The sequence below is a fragment of the Eubalaena glacialis genome, chromosome 15 (assembly GCF_028564815.1).
Source record: "Eubalaena glacialis isolate mEubGla1 chromosome 15, mEubGla1.1.hap2.+ XY, whole genome shotgun sequence".
NCBI classification, from domain to species: Eukaryota; Metazoa; Chordata; class Mammalia; order Artiodactyla; family Balaenidae; genus Eubalaena; species Eubalaena glacialis.
The window spans coordinates 20,986,421-21,002,059 of record NC_083730.1 but is presented as its reverse complement, the minus strand read 5'-3'; the positions used below and the strand labels follow the sequence as shown (position 1 = coordinate 21,002,059).

The window sequence follows — 15,639 nt, the reverse complement described above, 5'->3', positions numbered from 1 at the left end:
CCTCTCTGACATGCCTTCAAAACCAGACTCCCTCCTCTCTCCCCTAATACTTGAATATTGAGATACCTTGTAAAAAGTCTGGGTGTTACCCAAGCATTTGCTGAGACTTGCAAAAAACAAAGGAAAGCATAAGAAAAAAAAACCCAGTAAATTTTAAGGCAGAGAGGGATGATTCGAAAGCATTAAGTAGCCATAGTCTGATAACATGCTGTTAGCTTGTTTATCTACCCCAGCAATTTTTCCTGAATAATGGATAAAGGCGACTCAGGAAAAGGGTGACTTACTGGAGCAGATATTTAATGCCAACAAATCTGGTTTCTTTCTAAAGCAGACGCCTTCTGCTTTTATTTACTGAGTTAAAAACACGTATCACATTTTTATGATGTGCATTTTTCTCCTCACACTGTATATTTTTTGTGTTTAGGATCATAACCACAGTGGTTTTGCCAACCACAGTACTTTTTAGGAATTTAACCTCCATAACTGATAAAGGATTGCCATATTGCTTTTATATTGGGGGAGGGGAGAGAGTTATTAAATTAAAAAATGAAAACTTAAATGACCTGGTTGAAAATCACGGGCTTTCAAATTCTATTATTTATTGAAATTTCCCTCAGATCTCAAAAAACAGATCAATAACAACCTACAACTGACTTTATCCTTCTCAGGTTTAAACTTCCATGATTAGTGAGTCAGAGGCACAATCTGGATGAGGCTATTTGAGAACTCAGTGATTTTCAATCTTATTGTAAATGTACTATCTGTAAAAATATGTGTAAAATCTTGGGTCTTCGCATTCAAACCTTCGCTGAGAACGGTAGAATAACTCTGATGTGTGAGATTTTAGAAGCCCGAGCCCTGACAGAAATTTTGGAGGCCTTTTTCAGCTCTAACATCCTAAGACAATTGCTCTGAACTTTGCAGACTGCAGCCTTTTCTCTTGAAACCTAGGAATAACTCTTCATATATGTCACTGGAATAAAAAGTTTGATTTAAGTAGGGTACACAGTGAAGACTTTTGCTATCAAAACAGTTCAAAAATCTTCTTAGATTTGTGAGCTTCAAACCTTGTCTCCCTTTATACCTTATTAAAAATTCTATCAGTGGGATTCTGTTTGAACGGACACAGAATAGATTCAACCCAATGTCCAGGAGGATATTCTTCCAACACAGCACTATAAACAAACGAATCTGTTGCCTATTTTATCTAAAAAGTATGCTAGTAGCCTCTTCAATAATTGTGTCTCAATTTTTAGAACAATATTGAATTGAGCTTTAGGCAGAATATGCCACTGTTAACCTGTTATACTGTGTTTGCATGCTTGTAATAAAATCAGTTGACAAATGAGGATTATTGGCAGCTCATATTGGACATTTATTGACCTTGAACTGAGGGCTAATCTGTTCAAGCTTTACATAGATCCTATTTGTTGATGCTTTTACAAAGCCTGAACCTCAGTGAGCAAGAATGATTTCTTAACAGATATTTCAAATAATGTCAAATAAAATTCTGTCACCTATAATCCCTGTGCATTTTCTTTAAATTGTCTCTCTCTTTCTAAACTTGTATTTTTTTTTAATACTCTGCACAATTAGCACTTTAAAATTTTTTAGCACTTGGGATTGTGTTCTTTACAACCTCAAAGCATAAGCTTGAGCAACCTGAGAGGTAGACTCTGTCTAGGAAGATAGTTTGCTGAGATTAAAAACCACTGGTTTAGGAATTAAGAAGCCTGGCTCTGCCAAACAGCTCAATGACTGTGAGCAAGTTATTTAATCTTTCTGAACGTTAATTTCCTCATCTGTAAAATGACCCAGTCATTTTAGTCTCTATGATCCTTTCCAATTCAGAATATTTGAATATATTCTGTTTTTAAATACCCTGGCATTTCTCATAAAGCCCTTTCACATACACGTCATTTCATCCTCAAAAGAATCATTAAATTCGATAAGACTGGTCTTTGCAGAACAGATAGAGAAGTTGGGTAACATTTTAACTGTGGTAACGAAGATTGTGGGAAATTAGGTGATTGGCAAAGATTACCTATCTGATAAATGGCAGAACTGGAACAAGAACTCTGGTCTTTCGACTCCAGCAAATGCCTGTGTAGGCCACAAAAAGATGCAAGAGAAAGCATGACTGTTTGTTTGGAATCATTAATTGTGTGCATGAATTTCTTCTCCTGGTGATATGCCCTTGAGCTACTTAAACCACACTAAACTCAAAGTAACAGAAATAAAAGTAACAAAATGACCAGTGCTTTACTGTGATATGAATATGGGGTAATTATGAGGGATTGAAAGATAACAGCTGAGCTCTGGGTGGGTAAGTTTGAGGCTGCAATGTGGAGCAACGTTATGATTCAGTATGGCCACTCCTTACCAGAAAGGTAGAGATAAGGTACAGGCGGTAGGGGAACAAAGTCATGAGGAAACACAAGGAACTGGGAAATTCTCACAACTTAGCTAGGTAAAGTAGGAGAACACATAGACCAAAAATATTTGAAAAACAATGGCACACGAAAGTCACAAGTATGTATCATGTTGGAATGAACTAAGACTAGGAAAGGATGTAAACTTGATGGTTAGATTGCAATAAAAAAATGTTTGTGACTACAAAATCATATGCCAAAATGTGATAGGATTTAGGAAATGCACACTGAAAAACTAAGGGGTAAAGGGAATGATGTATGGACCCTACTCCCAAATAGTTCAGAAAAAAAATGTATGGGTGTAGATCAAACCAGAAAACTTTCTGCTTTCTGTTGCTCTCTGACACAATTATTCCTGTGGGTGGAATAAAACTCCACCCAGTTCCATAAGGATATGGGAGATAGGCAAAGGTTATAGACGGAAGGTATTAGCGATGTTTATGTCCTGGTACGTGGCCCCATTCTTGAGAGGAATATGCTAAACTCCTGTCTTGCTCAAGGTTTCCCTGAAGATCAACTGAGCTAATGAAGGAGAAAGTACTTGGTAATGACAATAGAATAATAAAAGTGAAAGCGTTCCTGAACTGTGGCAATATAACTATAATGTATACACAGTTGTTACTATTAAGCTAAAAGAAAGCCAAGGTTAGCATTGGAAAAAAGATCATCAGATTGGTAGACTTGTTTTTTTATTACTATAAACGCATAATAGACAATTTAGTTGCCCTAATCCTGATAGACACAAATCCACTGCTCTTTTCTCTTCCCGATGACTCATGAAGTATATTAGTTTGCCAGGGTTGCTGTAACAAAGCATCACAAACTGGGTGGCTTACACAACAGAGATGTAATGTCTCACAGTTCTTAAAGTTGGAAGCCCAAAATCAAAGTGTCAGCAGGGTTAGTTCCTTCTGTGACGGAAGGATCTGTTCTAGGCCTTTCTCCTTGACTTGTGGATGCCTGTTTTCTCCTATGTCTCTTCACCTAGTATTTTTCTACAAGTGTCTGTGCCCAAATTCCCTCTTCTTATAAGGACACCAGTCATATTGGACTAAGGTCCACTCTAGTGACCTCATTTTAACTTGATCACTTCTGTAAAGACCTACTCTCCAAATACGGCCACATCTGAGGTACTGAGGGTTTGGACTTCAACATATGAAATTTGGGGCAAAAGAATTCAACCCATAACATGAAGAATGGTTTCTTTTGTGAATGTAGGTCCTTTTCTTAAAGACCGAATTCTTTGATGATCCAATGAGTTCAGTGAGAGATGGTTCTCCCTTCTTTACTTTCTTAGTTTCAAGGCATGTCTCATTTCCACTGCTGAATCTGTCTCATTGAAATGGGGAAGAAGAGATAGGCTTGCCCTCCACAATAGTGCAAAGGATTGGCAGTGAATTCAAAGACCTACCAGGTGGTATTCCAGGCATAGCCAATGGGGTGTTCCAGTCTTTCAGTATACAGATCTTTCCCCAAGAATTTAGTAATAATAGGTGAGAACCCACCTTACTACTTTCTGCAAGAATGTACAAAAAAATATTTTTATAATGAACACATCAGTGACAGAACACTTACAAATACCAGATATCAATACGTTCTGTCGGAGAGCACACTTTTGAAGACACATGAGGCATTGAAAAAGCCTTTTTTGTGTGTGTGGCTAGAATATCTATAAATCTGAGAATTATCCTATTCATTTATTTTTAACCATTAAACTAAATTTTTTTTGCTGTTTTAATAAAAGCATTTCATCTAGAATATTCATTGCGGCAGCCAGCCTTTTCCCTTGTTCCCTGAGTGCACCCCCAAAGTTTAAAATATAATCCTCATTTTCATTTATCATGTACTAACACGTGCTCTACACCTTAACTGCAGGCAATTACTGAAAATGTCCTTGATACAGTAAGACAAGTTGTACCTAATTCTCCTCTTCTGACTCGGCAGAGTTCAAGGATAAACTCTGGAAGTAAAAGGGGAAAAAAAAGGAAACCCCCAATCCTTTTTATGAAACCTTCCCTCAATTTTTATTCAAACAGTGACCAGTTGACTTCTCCTGCTACCAACAATTACTAAATAGTGGTGAAAGCTGTGTAAGAAACTATCAGTGAAGCACACGTAAGAAGCTCTGAAATAATCCCTAGAAAAGACTGGAAAATGTGCTGTAGGCTTCATGTGCAGCAGTGTGTGAGAGTAGAGGCCTGAAACTGAAATCCTCAGTTACCTTTTGCAGTAGCCCGATGTCCAGCCCATGCACTTGTTTATTTTTGAATGCCTTTCCACTGTGTAAGAGCTGAAAGTGTACCTGATGGGCTTAAACCAACAGTAAGCAATGGTGGTGACAATCACTGAACCCCAGCTGAGTTGAATTATTGGTACAACGAATATAATGAGAGGGAAAGAATCTAGCATTTCCTGAACCCTTACTAGGTGACGAGGTCAGCGCTTGGCCAACTTTAATGTGTGTATGAATCACCCAGGGCATCTTCTTAACAAACATATTCAGATTCAGCAGGTCTGGGGCAGGGCCTGAGAGTCTGCATTTTTAACAAATTCTCGGTGACTACTAGCTTCTGGTCCCCAGACCACAGTTTGTGTAGCAAAAGCCTAGATCCTTCATATTTAATACAATAAATTTGAGAGATAGATATTATTATTTTTTTAAAAGCAGATGTTGAAGGAGAGATTAAAAAATTCCTAAATGAGAAAAACTGTAATTTGACTTATAGCAAAGTTCCTATTCTTTCCAGTACTCTAATAGCATCCAGTAAGAGCAGCAAATGCTTTATTTTATTTTTAAAAGTTTGTGTCTCAAGTATGCCTGGTCACCTGTAACATTTGTCTAAATTTCCGATCCTCAGGCCCCAACCCAATCTATTAAATTGAAGTTGCTAGATGGCGTGCCCAGGAAACGGTATTTTAAACTGGTACCTAGCTGATTCTTGTGATCAGGAAAGTTTAGGAAACAATGATTACCTAGGTGATACTATAGTTTTGGAACTGAAGTGAGGAACTTTGGTGTTCTAGCTTTATTCGAGAGTTTGAGCAGAACATTATCTGCTCAGAACCTTTAATGCATTTCAGCTTCACTGAGAAGGGCTGCTGGGGCACCAGAATGAAACTTGTCAGTTTCATGATGTAAGGGATAGGTTTAAACCTGTATCTTATAACAGGGTGCTAAAGTATAGTATCTAGTTATGCCACTTTTAATTGTAAGGTGAAAACAACAACAGCCACAAAGTTTTCTTTCCCTCTTTATCAGGTAAATGATCTTTGCTACCAATCCAGTTACAATCGGTATTCTAGAAGAGAAGCTCTTCGGAATAATTTTTCCCATGTCCAAACTACATAATTAACTTTTTTAGTAGAAACTCTCAATGCGATTAAAGTAAGGTTGGTTATTTATCTCTGCTTTGAAAGGTTTACTTTGCACCAAGGAGATTACCCATAAATTTTTCACTATAGTTCTGAACAGGAAATGAAGGGCCAAAGTAGACTTTTTAAAGTAAACATTGAGTTACTTCTTTTAGATCACTGATATTTTTTCTGGCTTTTAAAAAACACGTTTAATGTACTGCAATACTGTATGTGCTTAAAAGGCACTTTAGGATCTTGGTATAGTTAAGTTAATGTACTTAACAAATATAATTTATTAGCCTGATACATTCTGTTATTAATGGAACCTAATAACTTAATAACTGGAAGACCTTGAATTTTCTTATATATTTCTATATTTTTAAGAAAATCTAATTATATATGACCAATTTTCAAATGAAATATCACATTTCCTTTTAAAATTAACAGGATATTTCAAATATGTCAAAAGACTTGTATACTGAAATCTCACTATGACACAATTCACTAAGGGTGGAATTCGCTGCAGGGAAGTTCAACCCATATAAATATTAGTCATTTGGAGACGCTCAACTTGAACTTCAAACCTAGATTGGGCCAGTTAAGTAGCTTTTCTGAGCCTCCATTTCCTCATCTGTAAAATAGGGACATTTCCTTGCTGAGTTATGTATTAGACTAGCGGTAGATGAATGGGCAAGCATGTGGTAGGTGATTAATGAATGGTAATAATAAAACAGGGCATCATTGCTGAACTGCTGAAAGGACTTCTTTTTACTGATTATCACTTTTATAGTAATCTCAGAGAATGAATTCCATCATCACCCGTTTAGCAAAGTTCCTGCGTATGTACTTCCTCCATTGGATTACAGTGAAGTCACATGATATCTACATTTTACTTATTCAAATTCAACTACATGCACTTGACATGAAAGAGAAAACATGGAAAGAGGGGGGAAATCCCCCAATTTATAACTGTCTAGGCAATTCAACCCAATATTCCGCTCAATGAGCATAAATATTCTGGTGTAAATATAAGATGAGAAATGTGACTCTTTCTCTCCATTGGTCTTGCTTCCATTGGTTCATGCCTCTCAAAGCATGAACACTTCACTGTCCAAAGTATAACTCTAGGATCTTGACATATACATTTCTGTACAAAATATTCCTAAAGTGCAGGCCAACAACTGCACTTTATCTGCTGCTAACTGAAGAAAGAATGCTCTCTGTTTCAAAGCTGCAGGGAAAACTGGCTCTATTGGAACTATTGAGAAATACTGTGTCTCTCTTTGAAGTAACAACTTCCTGAGGAGTTTTCCAATGCAATGTTTAAAAATCTCTTATTTTGAAATAATTTTAGACACAGAAGTTACAAAAATAGTTCAGAAAGTTATTGTCTATACTTCACCCAGTTTCTCTGTGTTAACAACTTTCATCACCGTAGTCTAATTATCAAAAGCAGGAGATAAAAGCCTCATACTACTGAAAATGGACAGTGTTGTTCATGGTGTCCATAAATTGTTAATGTGGCTACATTGAGAACACAGGTTTTGCTTCCATCACTGTAATTTTATTGCAGTGGTGACAATGAGAACTGCAACATTTTTTTCTTTTTTTTTTTTTTTTGGCTAGGCTCATGAGTAAAAATTGGATATAACAAGGCTTTTCAGTACTAGAAAAGATGAAGGAGTAAATAGCAATGTACTTGCTATATTTAACTTCTAGGGTCCTAAAGTAAATTGCTCGAGGAAATTGGATCCCAAAGATTACAGGTGGGGAATTTTGAAGTGTGTCCATATTCCACTGGAGATCAAAGAAGCCCAACTAGAAGAATTGTGGGCTGACTCACATGACAACTTCTTCTTTGAAAGGGCTATTTTATCTTGAAGATTATGAGCTTGGAGGAACTAAGGTGATTGGCAGTGGAAAGAATCAGAACATGTGAAATTCCTTAAAAACTTATTGACTTAATTTTGTCTATGTTACACATTATTAAAAAAAAAACCCTTTACACTTTGTGCGGGAAAAAAAAAAAATCAGGAGATAAACCTGTATAAAACTCTTAACCAAACTGCAAAGCTTATTCGAACTTTGCCACATTTTCTCCAATGTCACTTTTCTGTCCCAGAATCTGATCCAGGCTCCTACCTTTCATTTATTTGTTCCATTTTCTTAGTCTCCTCCAAACTGTGACGATTCCTCATTTTTCTTATCTTTCATGACTTTCATCTGACTCCAGGAAGATAAAGAAAAGTAAATCAAGTCATTTTCAAGAATGTCTGAAGTAGGTATTGATTTCTTAGCTAAAAAATCTTGTGTAAATCCCAAACCAGGATATTTTCTACAGGGCATTATTTATCAGTCTGTCGTTACACAAGTGAATGCACCAGGTGCCATTTACTGGAATGAATATAACTACCTGAGTGACAACAAAAGTAACAAACTGTTCTTGCTTTTGGATAGTGACTATTTTAGAGTCGGAGCCATTTCAGGCACTGATGGAAGAATCTGTTGATGGGTCTCCATTTCTAACCCCTCAGATGGATTGGAGATTCAGCAATCTTGACTTCAGGTGCTCATTACCCTTGATTTCTCAATAATCTTTCTGGGGCTTCCCTGGTGGCACAGTGGTTAAGAATCCACCTGCCATAGCCTAAGAAGCACTTATGCCAAGTGCTCATTTAAATGGAGAAATATACATGTTAAGAAAGAAGCACACACGCAGCTGCTTAATCATTGTGGAGTCACTTATCTGACAATTTTAACCATTTGAAGTTTCAATAAATGCTGGAAAAGAAAAAAAAAAGAAAAGAATCCACCTGCCAATGCAGGGGACATGGGTTCGATCCCTGGTCTGGGAAGATCCCACATGCCGCGGAGCAACTAAGCCCGCGAGCCACAACTACCGAGCCCGTGAGTGCGCCTAGAGCCCGTGCTCTGCAACAAGAGAAGCCACCGCAATGAAAAGCCCGTGCACCGCAAGGAAGAGTAGCCCCTGCTGGCTGCAGCTAGAGAACGACCGCGCGCAGCAACGAAGACCCAACGCAGCCAAAATTAAATAAAAATAAAATAAATAAATTTATTAAAAAAATAATCTTTCTGGCTTTATTTAAAAGAAAAATGAGGTAAAATGTATAGATAAGTAAGAATCATCTCATGCAGAAACTTTCTTAGCAGTGATTATTTTAACAGCAGTAATTATCTGTTTGGTGCCAGTATATGCAAAAATATCCTTCAATTATAAACATTAAATGGGCATGAGAGCATCTTTTAGGGAATCTAAAGTATGGTAACAGAAATGGAAAATAATGGTTGAGACCTCAGAGGTTTAAAAATTTTGTAAACAGAATTCAAAGGATAATAGTCGTCGATCTATATATATATTAACTAATAAAAAGATAGATTTTTCATTGCACTTTTGAATATCAGTAGCAACATATAAGATTTTTTTCCTCAACCTTAGTGAGGTATAATTGCAAATAAAAGCTGTATATATTTAGGTTGTAAAACGTGATAATTTAATAAACACACACATTGTAAAATGATTACCACAATCAAGTTAATTAACACATCTATCACCTCACAGAGTTTGTGTGTGTGTGTGTGTGTGATGAGTCTTGAGGACTTTCTGTTTTCAGTTTTTTGTTCTTCTATGTCTAAGATTTGAAAAAATATTGTGGTTTGTTTAGAGTCTGGTTTGTGATCACCTATTTTTTTAAGTAAACTTTTTATTTTAGAATACATTTTTGTTTACAGAAACATTGCAAAGATAATCAAGAGAGTTCTTATTACATAACCCTCGCCAGTTTCTGCTGTTAACATCTAACACTACCATGGTACTTTGGTTAAAACTAAGAAACCAGCATAGACACATTTCTTAAACTTGAGATTTTACTTAGATTTCCCCAGTTTTCCCATTAATATCCTCTTTCTGTTCTGGAATCCAATCCAGTGGGCCACACTGCATTTAGTTGTCACGTTTTCTTAGTCTTTGCCAACCGGTGACACTTCCTTTTATCTTGTCTTTAGTGATCTTGACACTTCTGATAGAAACTGGTTAACTGTTCTGTAAAACACCCCTCAGTTTGGATTTGTCTGAGGTTTCCTTATGATTACATTGAGGTTACACATTTTTTGGCAAGAATTCCACAGAAGTGATGCTGTGCCTTTCTGAACGCATCCTATCAGGGATGTATGATATCCACATGATAGTTTGGTTAAGTAGTGACTGCCAGGTGTCTCCACTGTAAGTTTACTATCCCTCCCTTTCCATCTTCTATTCTTTGGAAGCAAGTCACTGTCTAGCCCACCTGCAAGAGGGAGAAGAATAAGCTCCACCTCCTGGAGGGGGGCTTATCTCCATATATTATTTGGAATATAATAGGAAGATTTGTCTACACAGGACTTCTAAAATCTAATGTTACTAAATTATCCAATTGATGTTGAAATAATGCTATTCATTTATTGCACACATGTTTTGGGTAGATACCAATAAAGTACAAGGCATGCTAGGCCCCTAACCTGATATATCCTAGTAGGAGAGAGAGGGTAAAAACAAGTAAACAGCAAATGAAAAAATTACACATCGGGATAAGTGTTATAAATGATACTCAGTATGTCGCGAGAGAATGTGGTAATTCTGAGGTAGGTCACCTGAGAGAGTGCCGTTTGGAAAAGTCAGAGGTGTTGACATTTGAACTGAGAACTGGAGAAAGAGAACAAGCCAATTCTACAAAACCTTTCAAATGATAGAATGGTCTGGAGGCAGGAAATTGGCCTATGACGTTTCATTTCACGTGTCAACTTGATTGGGCCACAGGGTGCCTGGGTATTTGGTTAAATACTATTCTGAGTCTGCCTTTGAGGATGTGTCTGCATGAGATTTACATTCCAATGGGTAGACTGAGTAAAGCAGATGTGGATGGGCCTTATCCAATCTGTTGAAGGCCTGAACAGAAGCAAAAGGCTGAATAAGGGAGAATTTGCTCTCTCTGCCTGACTGTGTTAGAGCTGGGACATCGGTCTTCTCTTGTTTTCAGACGAGGACTTGAACTGGAGTTTACACCATCGGCTCTCCCGGTTCTTGGGCCTTGGGGCTTAGACTGGAACCATATCATCAGTTCTCCTGGGTCTCCAGCTTGCTGACTTCAGACTAACATATGTCCCCAGAACAGAAAGGGGGCTGAGGTGGCCCAAGTACAAGAGAAAAACATAAACTGCTATGAGAAGAAGCAGGGGCAGGAAGGAAGAATGATAAACTGCTATGAAACCTGCCCCAGTGCTGTCTTGAGGACCATGTGAGAAAGGGGTTTGAATTTTACTCTAAAGGTTGTGGGAAGCCTTTCAAAGATTCTCAGCAGGAAACTTAAATTATATATTACATTATTTAAAGATCATTCTAGGGCCCACAGATGGTAAAAGGCAGATGCTCTGAGGCCAGTGCTGTAGGCTGAGCTGGAGATGTCTGTGTGTGGCCTGCGCTGTGTTAGCCGGGGTGCAGAGAATTGAAGGGGTTCAAGAGAATATTTGGAGGTAGAACTGACAGGTCCCCTGTATCATGGTGCTCTCTCAAGTGGTTTTTATTAATTTTAAAAAGATAAAGATAACATTCTTACAGAATTTTAGGAGGCTAGATTTGTCCTAGGGAAGGGTGGGATCAAATTCCTGAGGGAGAGCACAAAGATATAGGTACAAGGATGTTCACTGCAGCAAAAAATCAGAAAGAAGTGTCCATAAATATGGAACTGGTAAAACAGAACATCCGTTAAAAAAGAACACAGTAGATTTTTGTGCATGGAAAAGAAATGATGTTCAAGAGATACTAAGTGAAAAAGCATGGTACAGAAGAGTCTGCATAATACGATCCCACTGATATGAATTAGAAGTGATTATCACTATGTCTACTCTATATTAAATATTATAAGAAAAAGTCTGATGAAGTGTATCAATATATGTTAACAGTGGTTAACTCTGCTGACAGTGGTCATGTCACGGTGCAGTGGAGATTATGAGGGATTTTTACATTATACCTTATACCTTTCTGTCTTACTAGAATATCTTAAAATATGGATGAGAAAAAAAATTTTTTTTTATTTAGACGTGGAATTTTCCTTCCTTTCCATATAACTTATCTAATTAAAATATTCATCTTGGTAGTTACCACAAAAAAGTAACATAGAAAATTGTATTTACATTTTGGGACCAAAATACAAATGAAGAACAAGGTAATACCTTGCTCCTTTCCCTCCCACTTCCCGGAAAGAAAGAAAAAGCCCCAAAGAAACTGATCATTACACCAAGGATCACAAAGGGTTAATTTGTAATTTGGTGATTTGTATGTAGTGTAGCACAGAAAAAAAAAAAATTGCACAAGTTTTCACAAATGAGATCGAAGGTTCAACATCATCCTGTGTCTGCTCTGCAGCCATTTCACTAACCCAGGAGAGGTGGTCATTTAGAAACTCAGTTTTTCCTCTTCCCTCTTCTCACTAAGTCACATCCCTGATGCAGACACTCTTGGAGTGGAAAGGGGAAAAAAATTTTTTTAAACCAGAGACACAAGCAGTACTTTTAGGATTAATAGGTTCTTTAATGAAGTCTTTGAATCAACTTTAAGAAATAAGTCCTATAAATATAATTTTCCTTTATAAAGAGTATGGATTATACTCAAACCAGGAAAATGGAGAATATTATTAAGTTGAAATTATTAATATTACCAAAATGATGTTGAAAACATATTTATTCATTTCCTTCAAGTAACATCAAAAACAAATAAGTGTTCAAAGATTTTCCTATGTCATTTATTTAGGCAATGGTTTTTGTGGTTTAGTAAAGAAAGAGAAACAGAAGTTTATTTGTGAAATAAAACGAAAGCTTTCTTTTTAAGTTGTGCTTTATGAAAAGACTATTAGTGCTTGGTTATCTCTGAGCACCAGATTATGGATTATTATGGATGACTACCATTTTCTTTTTACCTCCTTTCTATATTTTCCAAATTCTCCATAATAATCACAAATCACTTTTGCAATTAAAAAAATTGTTTCGTTAAAGTTAGGTGTCTATAAATGTAACACAGTGTATCTGATCAATGTCAATCTGCTTGCACTTTCTATATGGCATCAAGTAGTTCTCTTTTTCTCAATGACAGAAGTTTGCAGACCTTATTTACAAACTGGGACCAAATGACTTTTATCGTGATCACATTGGTCCCTACCTCTCTCTATCCAAAATGACAAGGCAATACCTATTGAGCACACCCTGACAAGCAACTTTTTAAAGGTCATTACTAAAATGACTATGCAGGCCTTTCATCGAATTCTACAGAACCACAAAGAAAGGTCAAAGCAAAGAGAAGCTGACTGTTAGAAAAACTCCAGCCTCTTACACCTTCTCTTAGCCACAATCACATGGTATGCAGCAAATATTTTTAGGTTACACTGAGAAAGCTTGAAACTGCAGCTTTGGTGTGCAATGTGCAACAAAAAAAAAAGAGAGAGAGAAGAGGGTTTTTTCATGACAATTGAAAATTTTATGCAAAGGGTGTGAGATCCTTGGATGAGCGTTATTTAGTAAATACTGCACGACATGCACATTGTACAACTGCGTAAAATAATTCTAGTTTGCTTTCAACCACCTGAAGTCTTTCTGTGCTTTCTGGTTTCAGCTTCTAAGCCATGTAAATTATTTCTGACTCATTAGCCTTTCACCCTGGGGGCAACTCACAAGCTTCATAAAAAGTGTGAATATTTTTCTGAAATCTCTTTTCCAGCCAATGCATTCATTTGCTTTTTAGCCTCAGAATGTAAATCCCCATGGTGAAAAGCAACTAAATAATACTTGTCTCCCTGTCTTATATCTTCCCTTCTCTAAAACTGTCCTATTTATAATTAAAAGCACATAATCAAAGACCAACTCTACGTTACTAGTTTACAGCTGGGGACCATAAGCTGAGGAGGCAGTTGGGAGCAGGATGATATAAACACTACGAGGCCAGAGTTCCCCAAGGTTGGCCCAACTGACACTTTAGACTGATAATTCTTTATTGTAAAGGGCTGTCCTGTGTATTGTAGCATGTTCAACAATATCCCTGGCCTCTACCCGATAGATGCCAGTAATCAGAGCTGCAACTCCCTAGATGTGAACACCAAGAGTGTCTCCAAAATATTGCCAAATATCTTCTAGGGGACTAAATCGTTGTCCGCAACTGAGAACCACTGTACTAGATCAAAGACTACAGAAAGACTACAACAGGCCCTCTGCTCTCACCAATACTAATTGTTCCTTTGACCCTACGGCCAACCTCTATTTACCTAGCCACCACCAACATAAAATACAGATACCCATAAACGCGCTCACACTCTTCATCTCAAAGCCCTTGAAGAACACCATCTAGAGTTCTTCTGCTGAATAATATGTGGCCAATTTGTCTAGGAGGAGATAAGCAGACGCTGGTAACTTTCCCAGCCTTCCCTGACATGGCCAGTCATACTTGTCACTGTTTTTTTTTTTTTAATTTATTTATTTTTGGCTGCGTTGGGTCTTCGTTGCTGCGGGCGGGCTTTCTCTAGTTGCGGCGAGCAGGGGCTACTCTTAGTTGCAGTGCGCGGCCTTCTCATCGCGGTGGCTCCTCTTGTTGGGGAGCACAGGCTCTAGGCACACGGGCTTCAGTAGTTGTGGCACACAGGCTCAGTAGTTGTGGCTCGTGGGCTCTAGAGCGCAGGCTCAGTAGTTGTGGCGCACGGGCTTAGTTGCTCCACGGCATGTGGGAATCTTCCCGGACCAGGGCTCGAACCCGTGTCCCCTGCATTGGCAGGCGGATTCTTAACCACTGCACCACCAGGGAAGTCCTGTTTGTCACTTTTCAGGTATGTAAGTTCATAATGTCTTGAGTTCTGAAGCTCATGAATGCCCCCAGTTTCTTTATCCATTACCTACACTGCAAACCCATGCTCCCCCATGAATACTGTTTCAACCATAATTTCCTTTAATTAAATGTTTATTCTGCCTTGCAATTGTTCTTCTCATTTGGCACTTAAATATGCAATTATGATCCAGGCTCAAAATATTTATTTCCTGAAATTATCCTAGATTTAGAGCCAATTAATTAAAACTGGGGGATGGGATTTACAGATTTTTAAAAAACCACTTTCCCTAATTCATCCCACTACAAAGCAACACATATTAGCTCAAATAAATTTTATTTTTATGCCTCCTAATATATCCAAGTTGTCGTGGGTTTTTTTTTAATGAGGCAGATGATTCAAAATTCTTTTACTGATAATGAATTGATATGAAACTGAATTTCAATTTATTTAGTTGCAACTTCACTTCTCACTTTAAACAACTCTTTCTCAGTGATTGTCAGTACATAAAAAGCCCCTTTGCTTATAAACAATGCAGCTCTAATACATAACAGGGCTTTGCTTATTCTTACTTGATGCCACGCTTTTGCACATACATGAATAACACTAAAAATATATTTACGCACTTAGTGGAAACAGCCATACAAGAGTAACTGTAGGATTCCCTTTATATGAAATTCTAGAAAATGCAAACTACAATGTCTACCTGAAGATGGCAAGTTGGGTAGGGTTGGAAGAGAGATAATACAAACGGGCCAAGGAAGCACCAAGGAAAATGGGCAGAGGGAGTGGTTTCCTCTGTGGAAGAAACATTCTTTTTTTTTTTTTTTAACATCTTTATTGGAGTATAATTGCTTTTAATTGCTGTATAACAAAGTGAATCAGCTATACGTATACTTATATCCCCACATCCCCTCCCTCTTGCATCTCCCTCCTGCCCTCCTTATCCCACCCCTCTAGGTGGTCACAGAGCACCGAGATGATCTCCCTGTGCTATG

General features: G+C 37.6%; 1 non-coding gene across 1 annotated transcript; it reads left to right on the top strand.

The window, feature by feature from the left end:
- Window positions 1-7,250: 7,250 nt before the first annotated feature.
- Window positions 7,251-7,385, top strand: LOC133076077 (small nucleolar RNA SNORA1). The gene has a single exon (XR_009697485.1). It is a non-coding gene; the product is annotated as a small nucleolar RNA SNORA1 (small nucleolar RNA).
- Window positions 7,386-15,639: the final 8,254 nt, after the last annotated feature.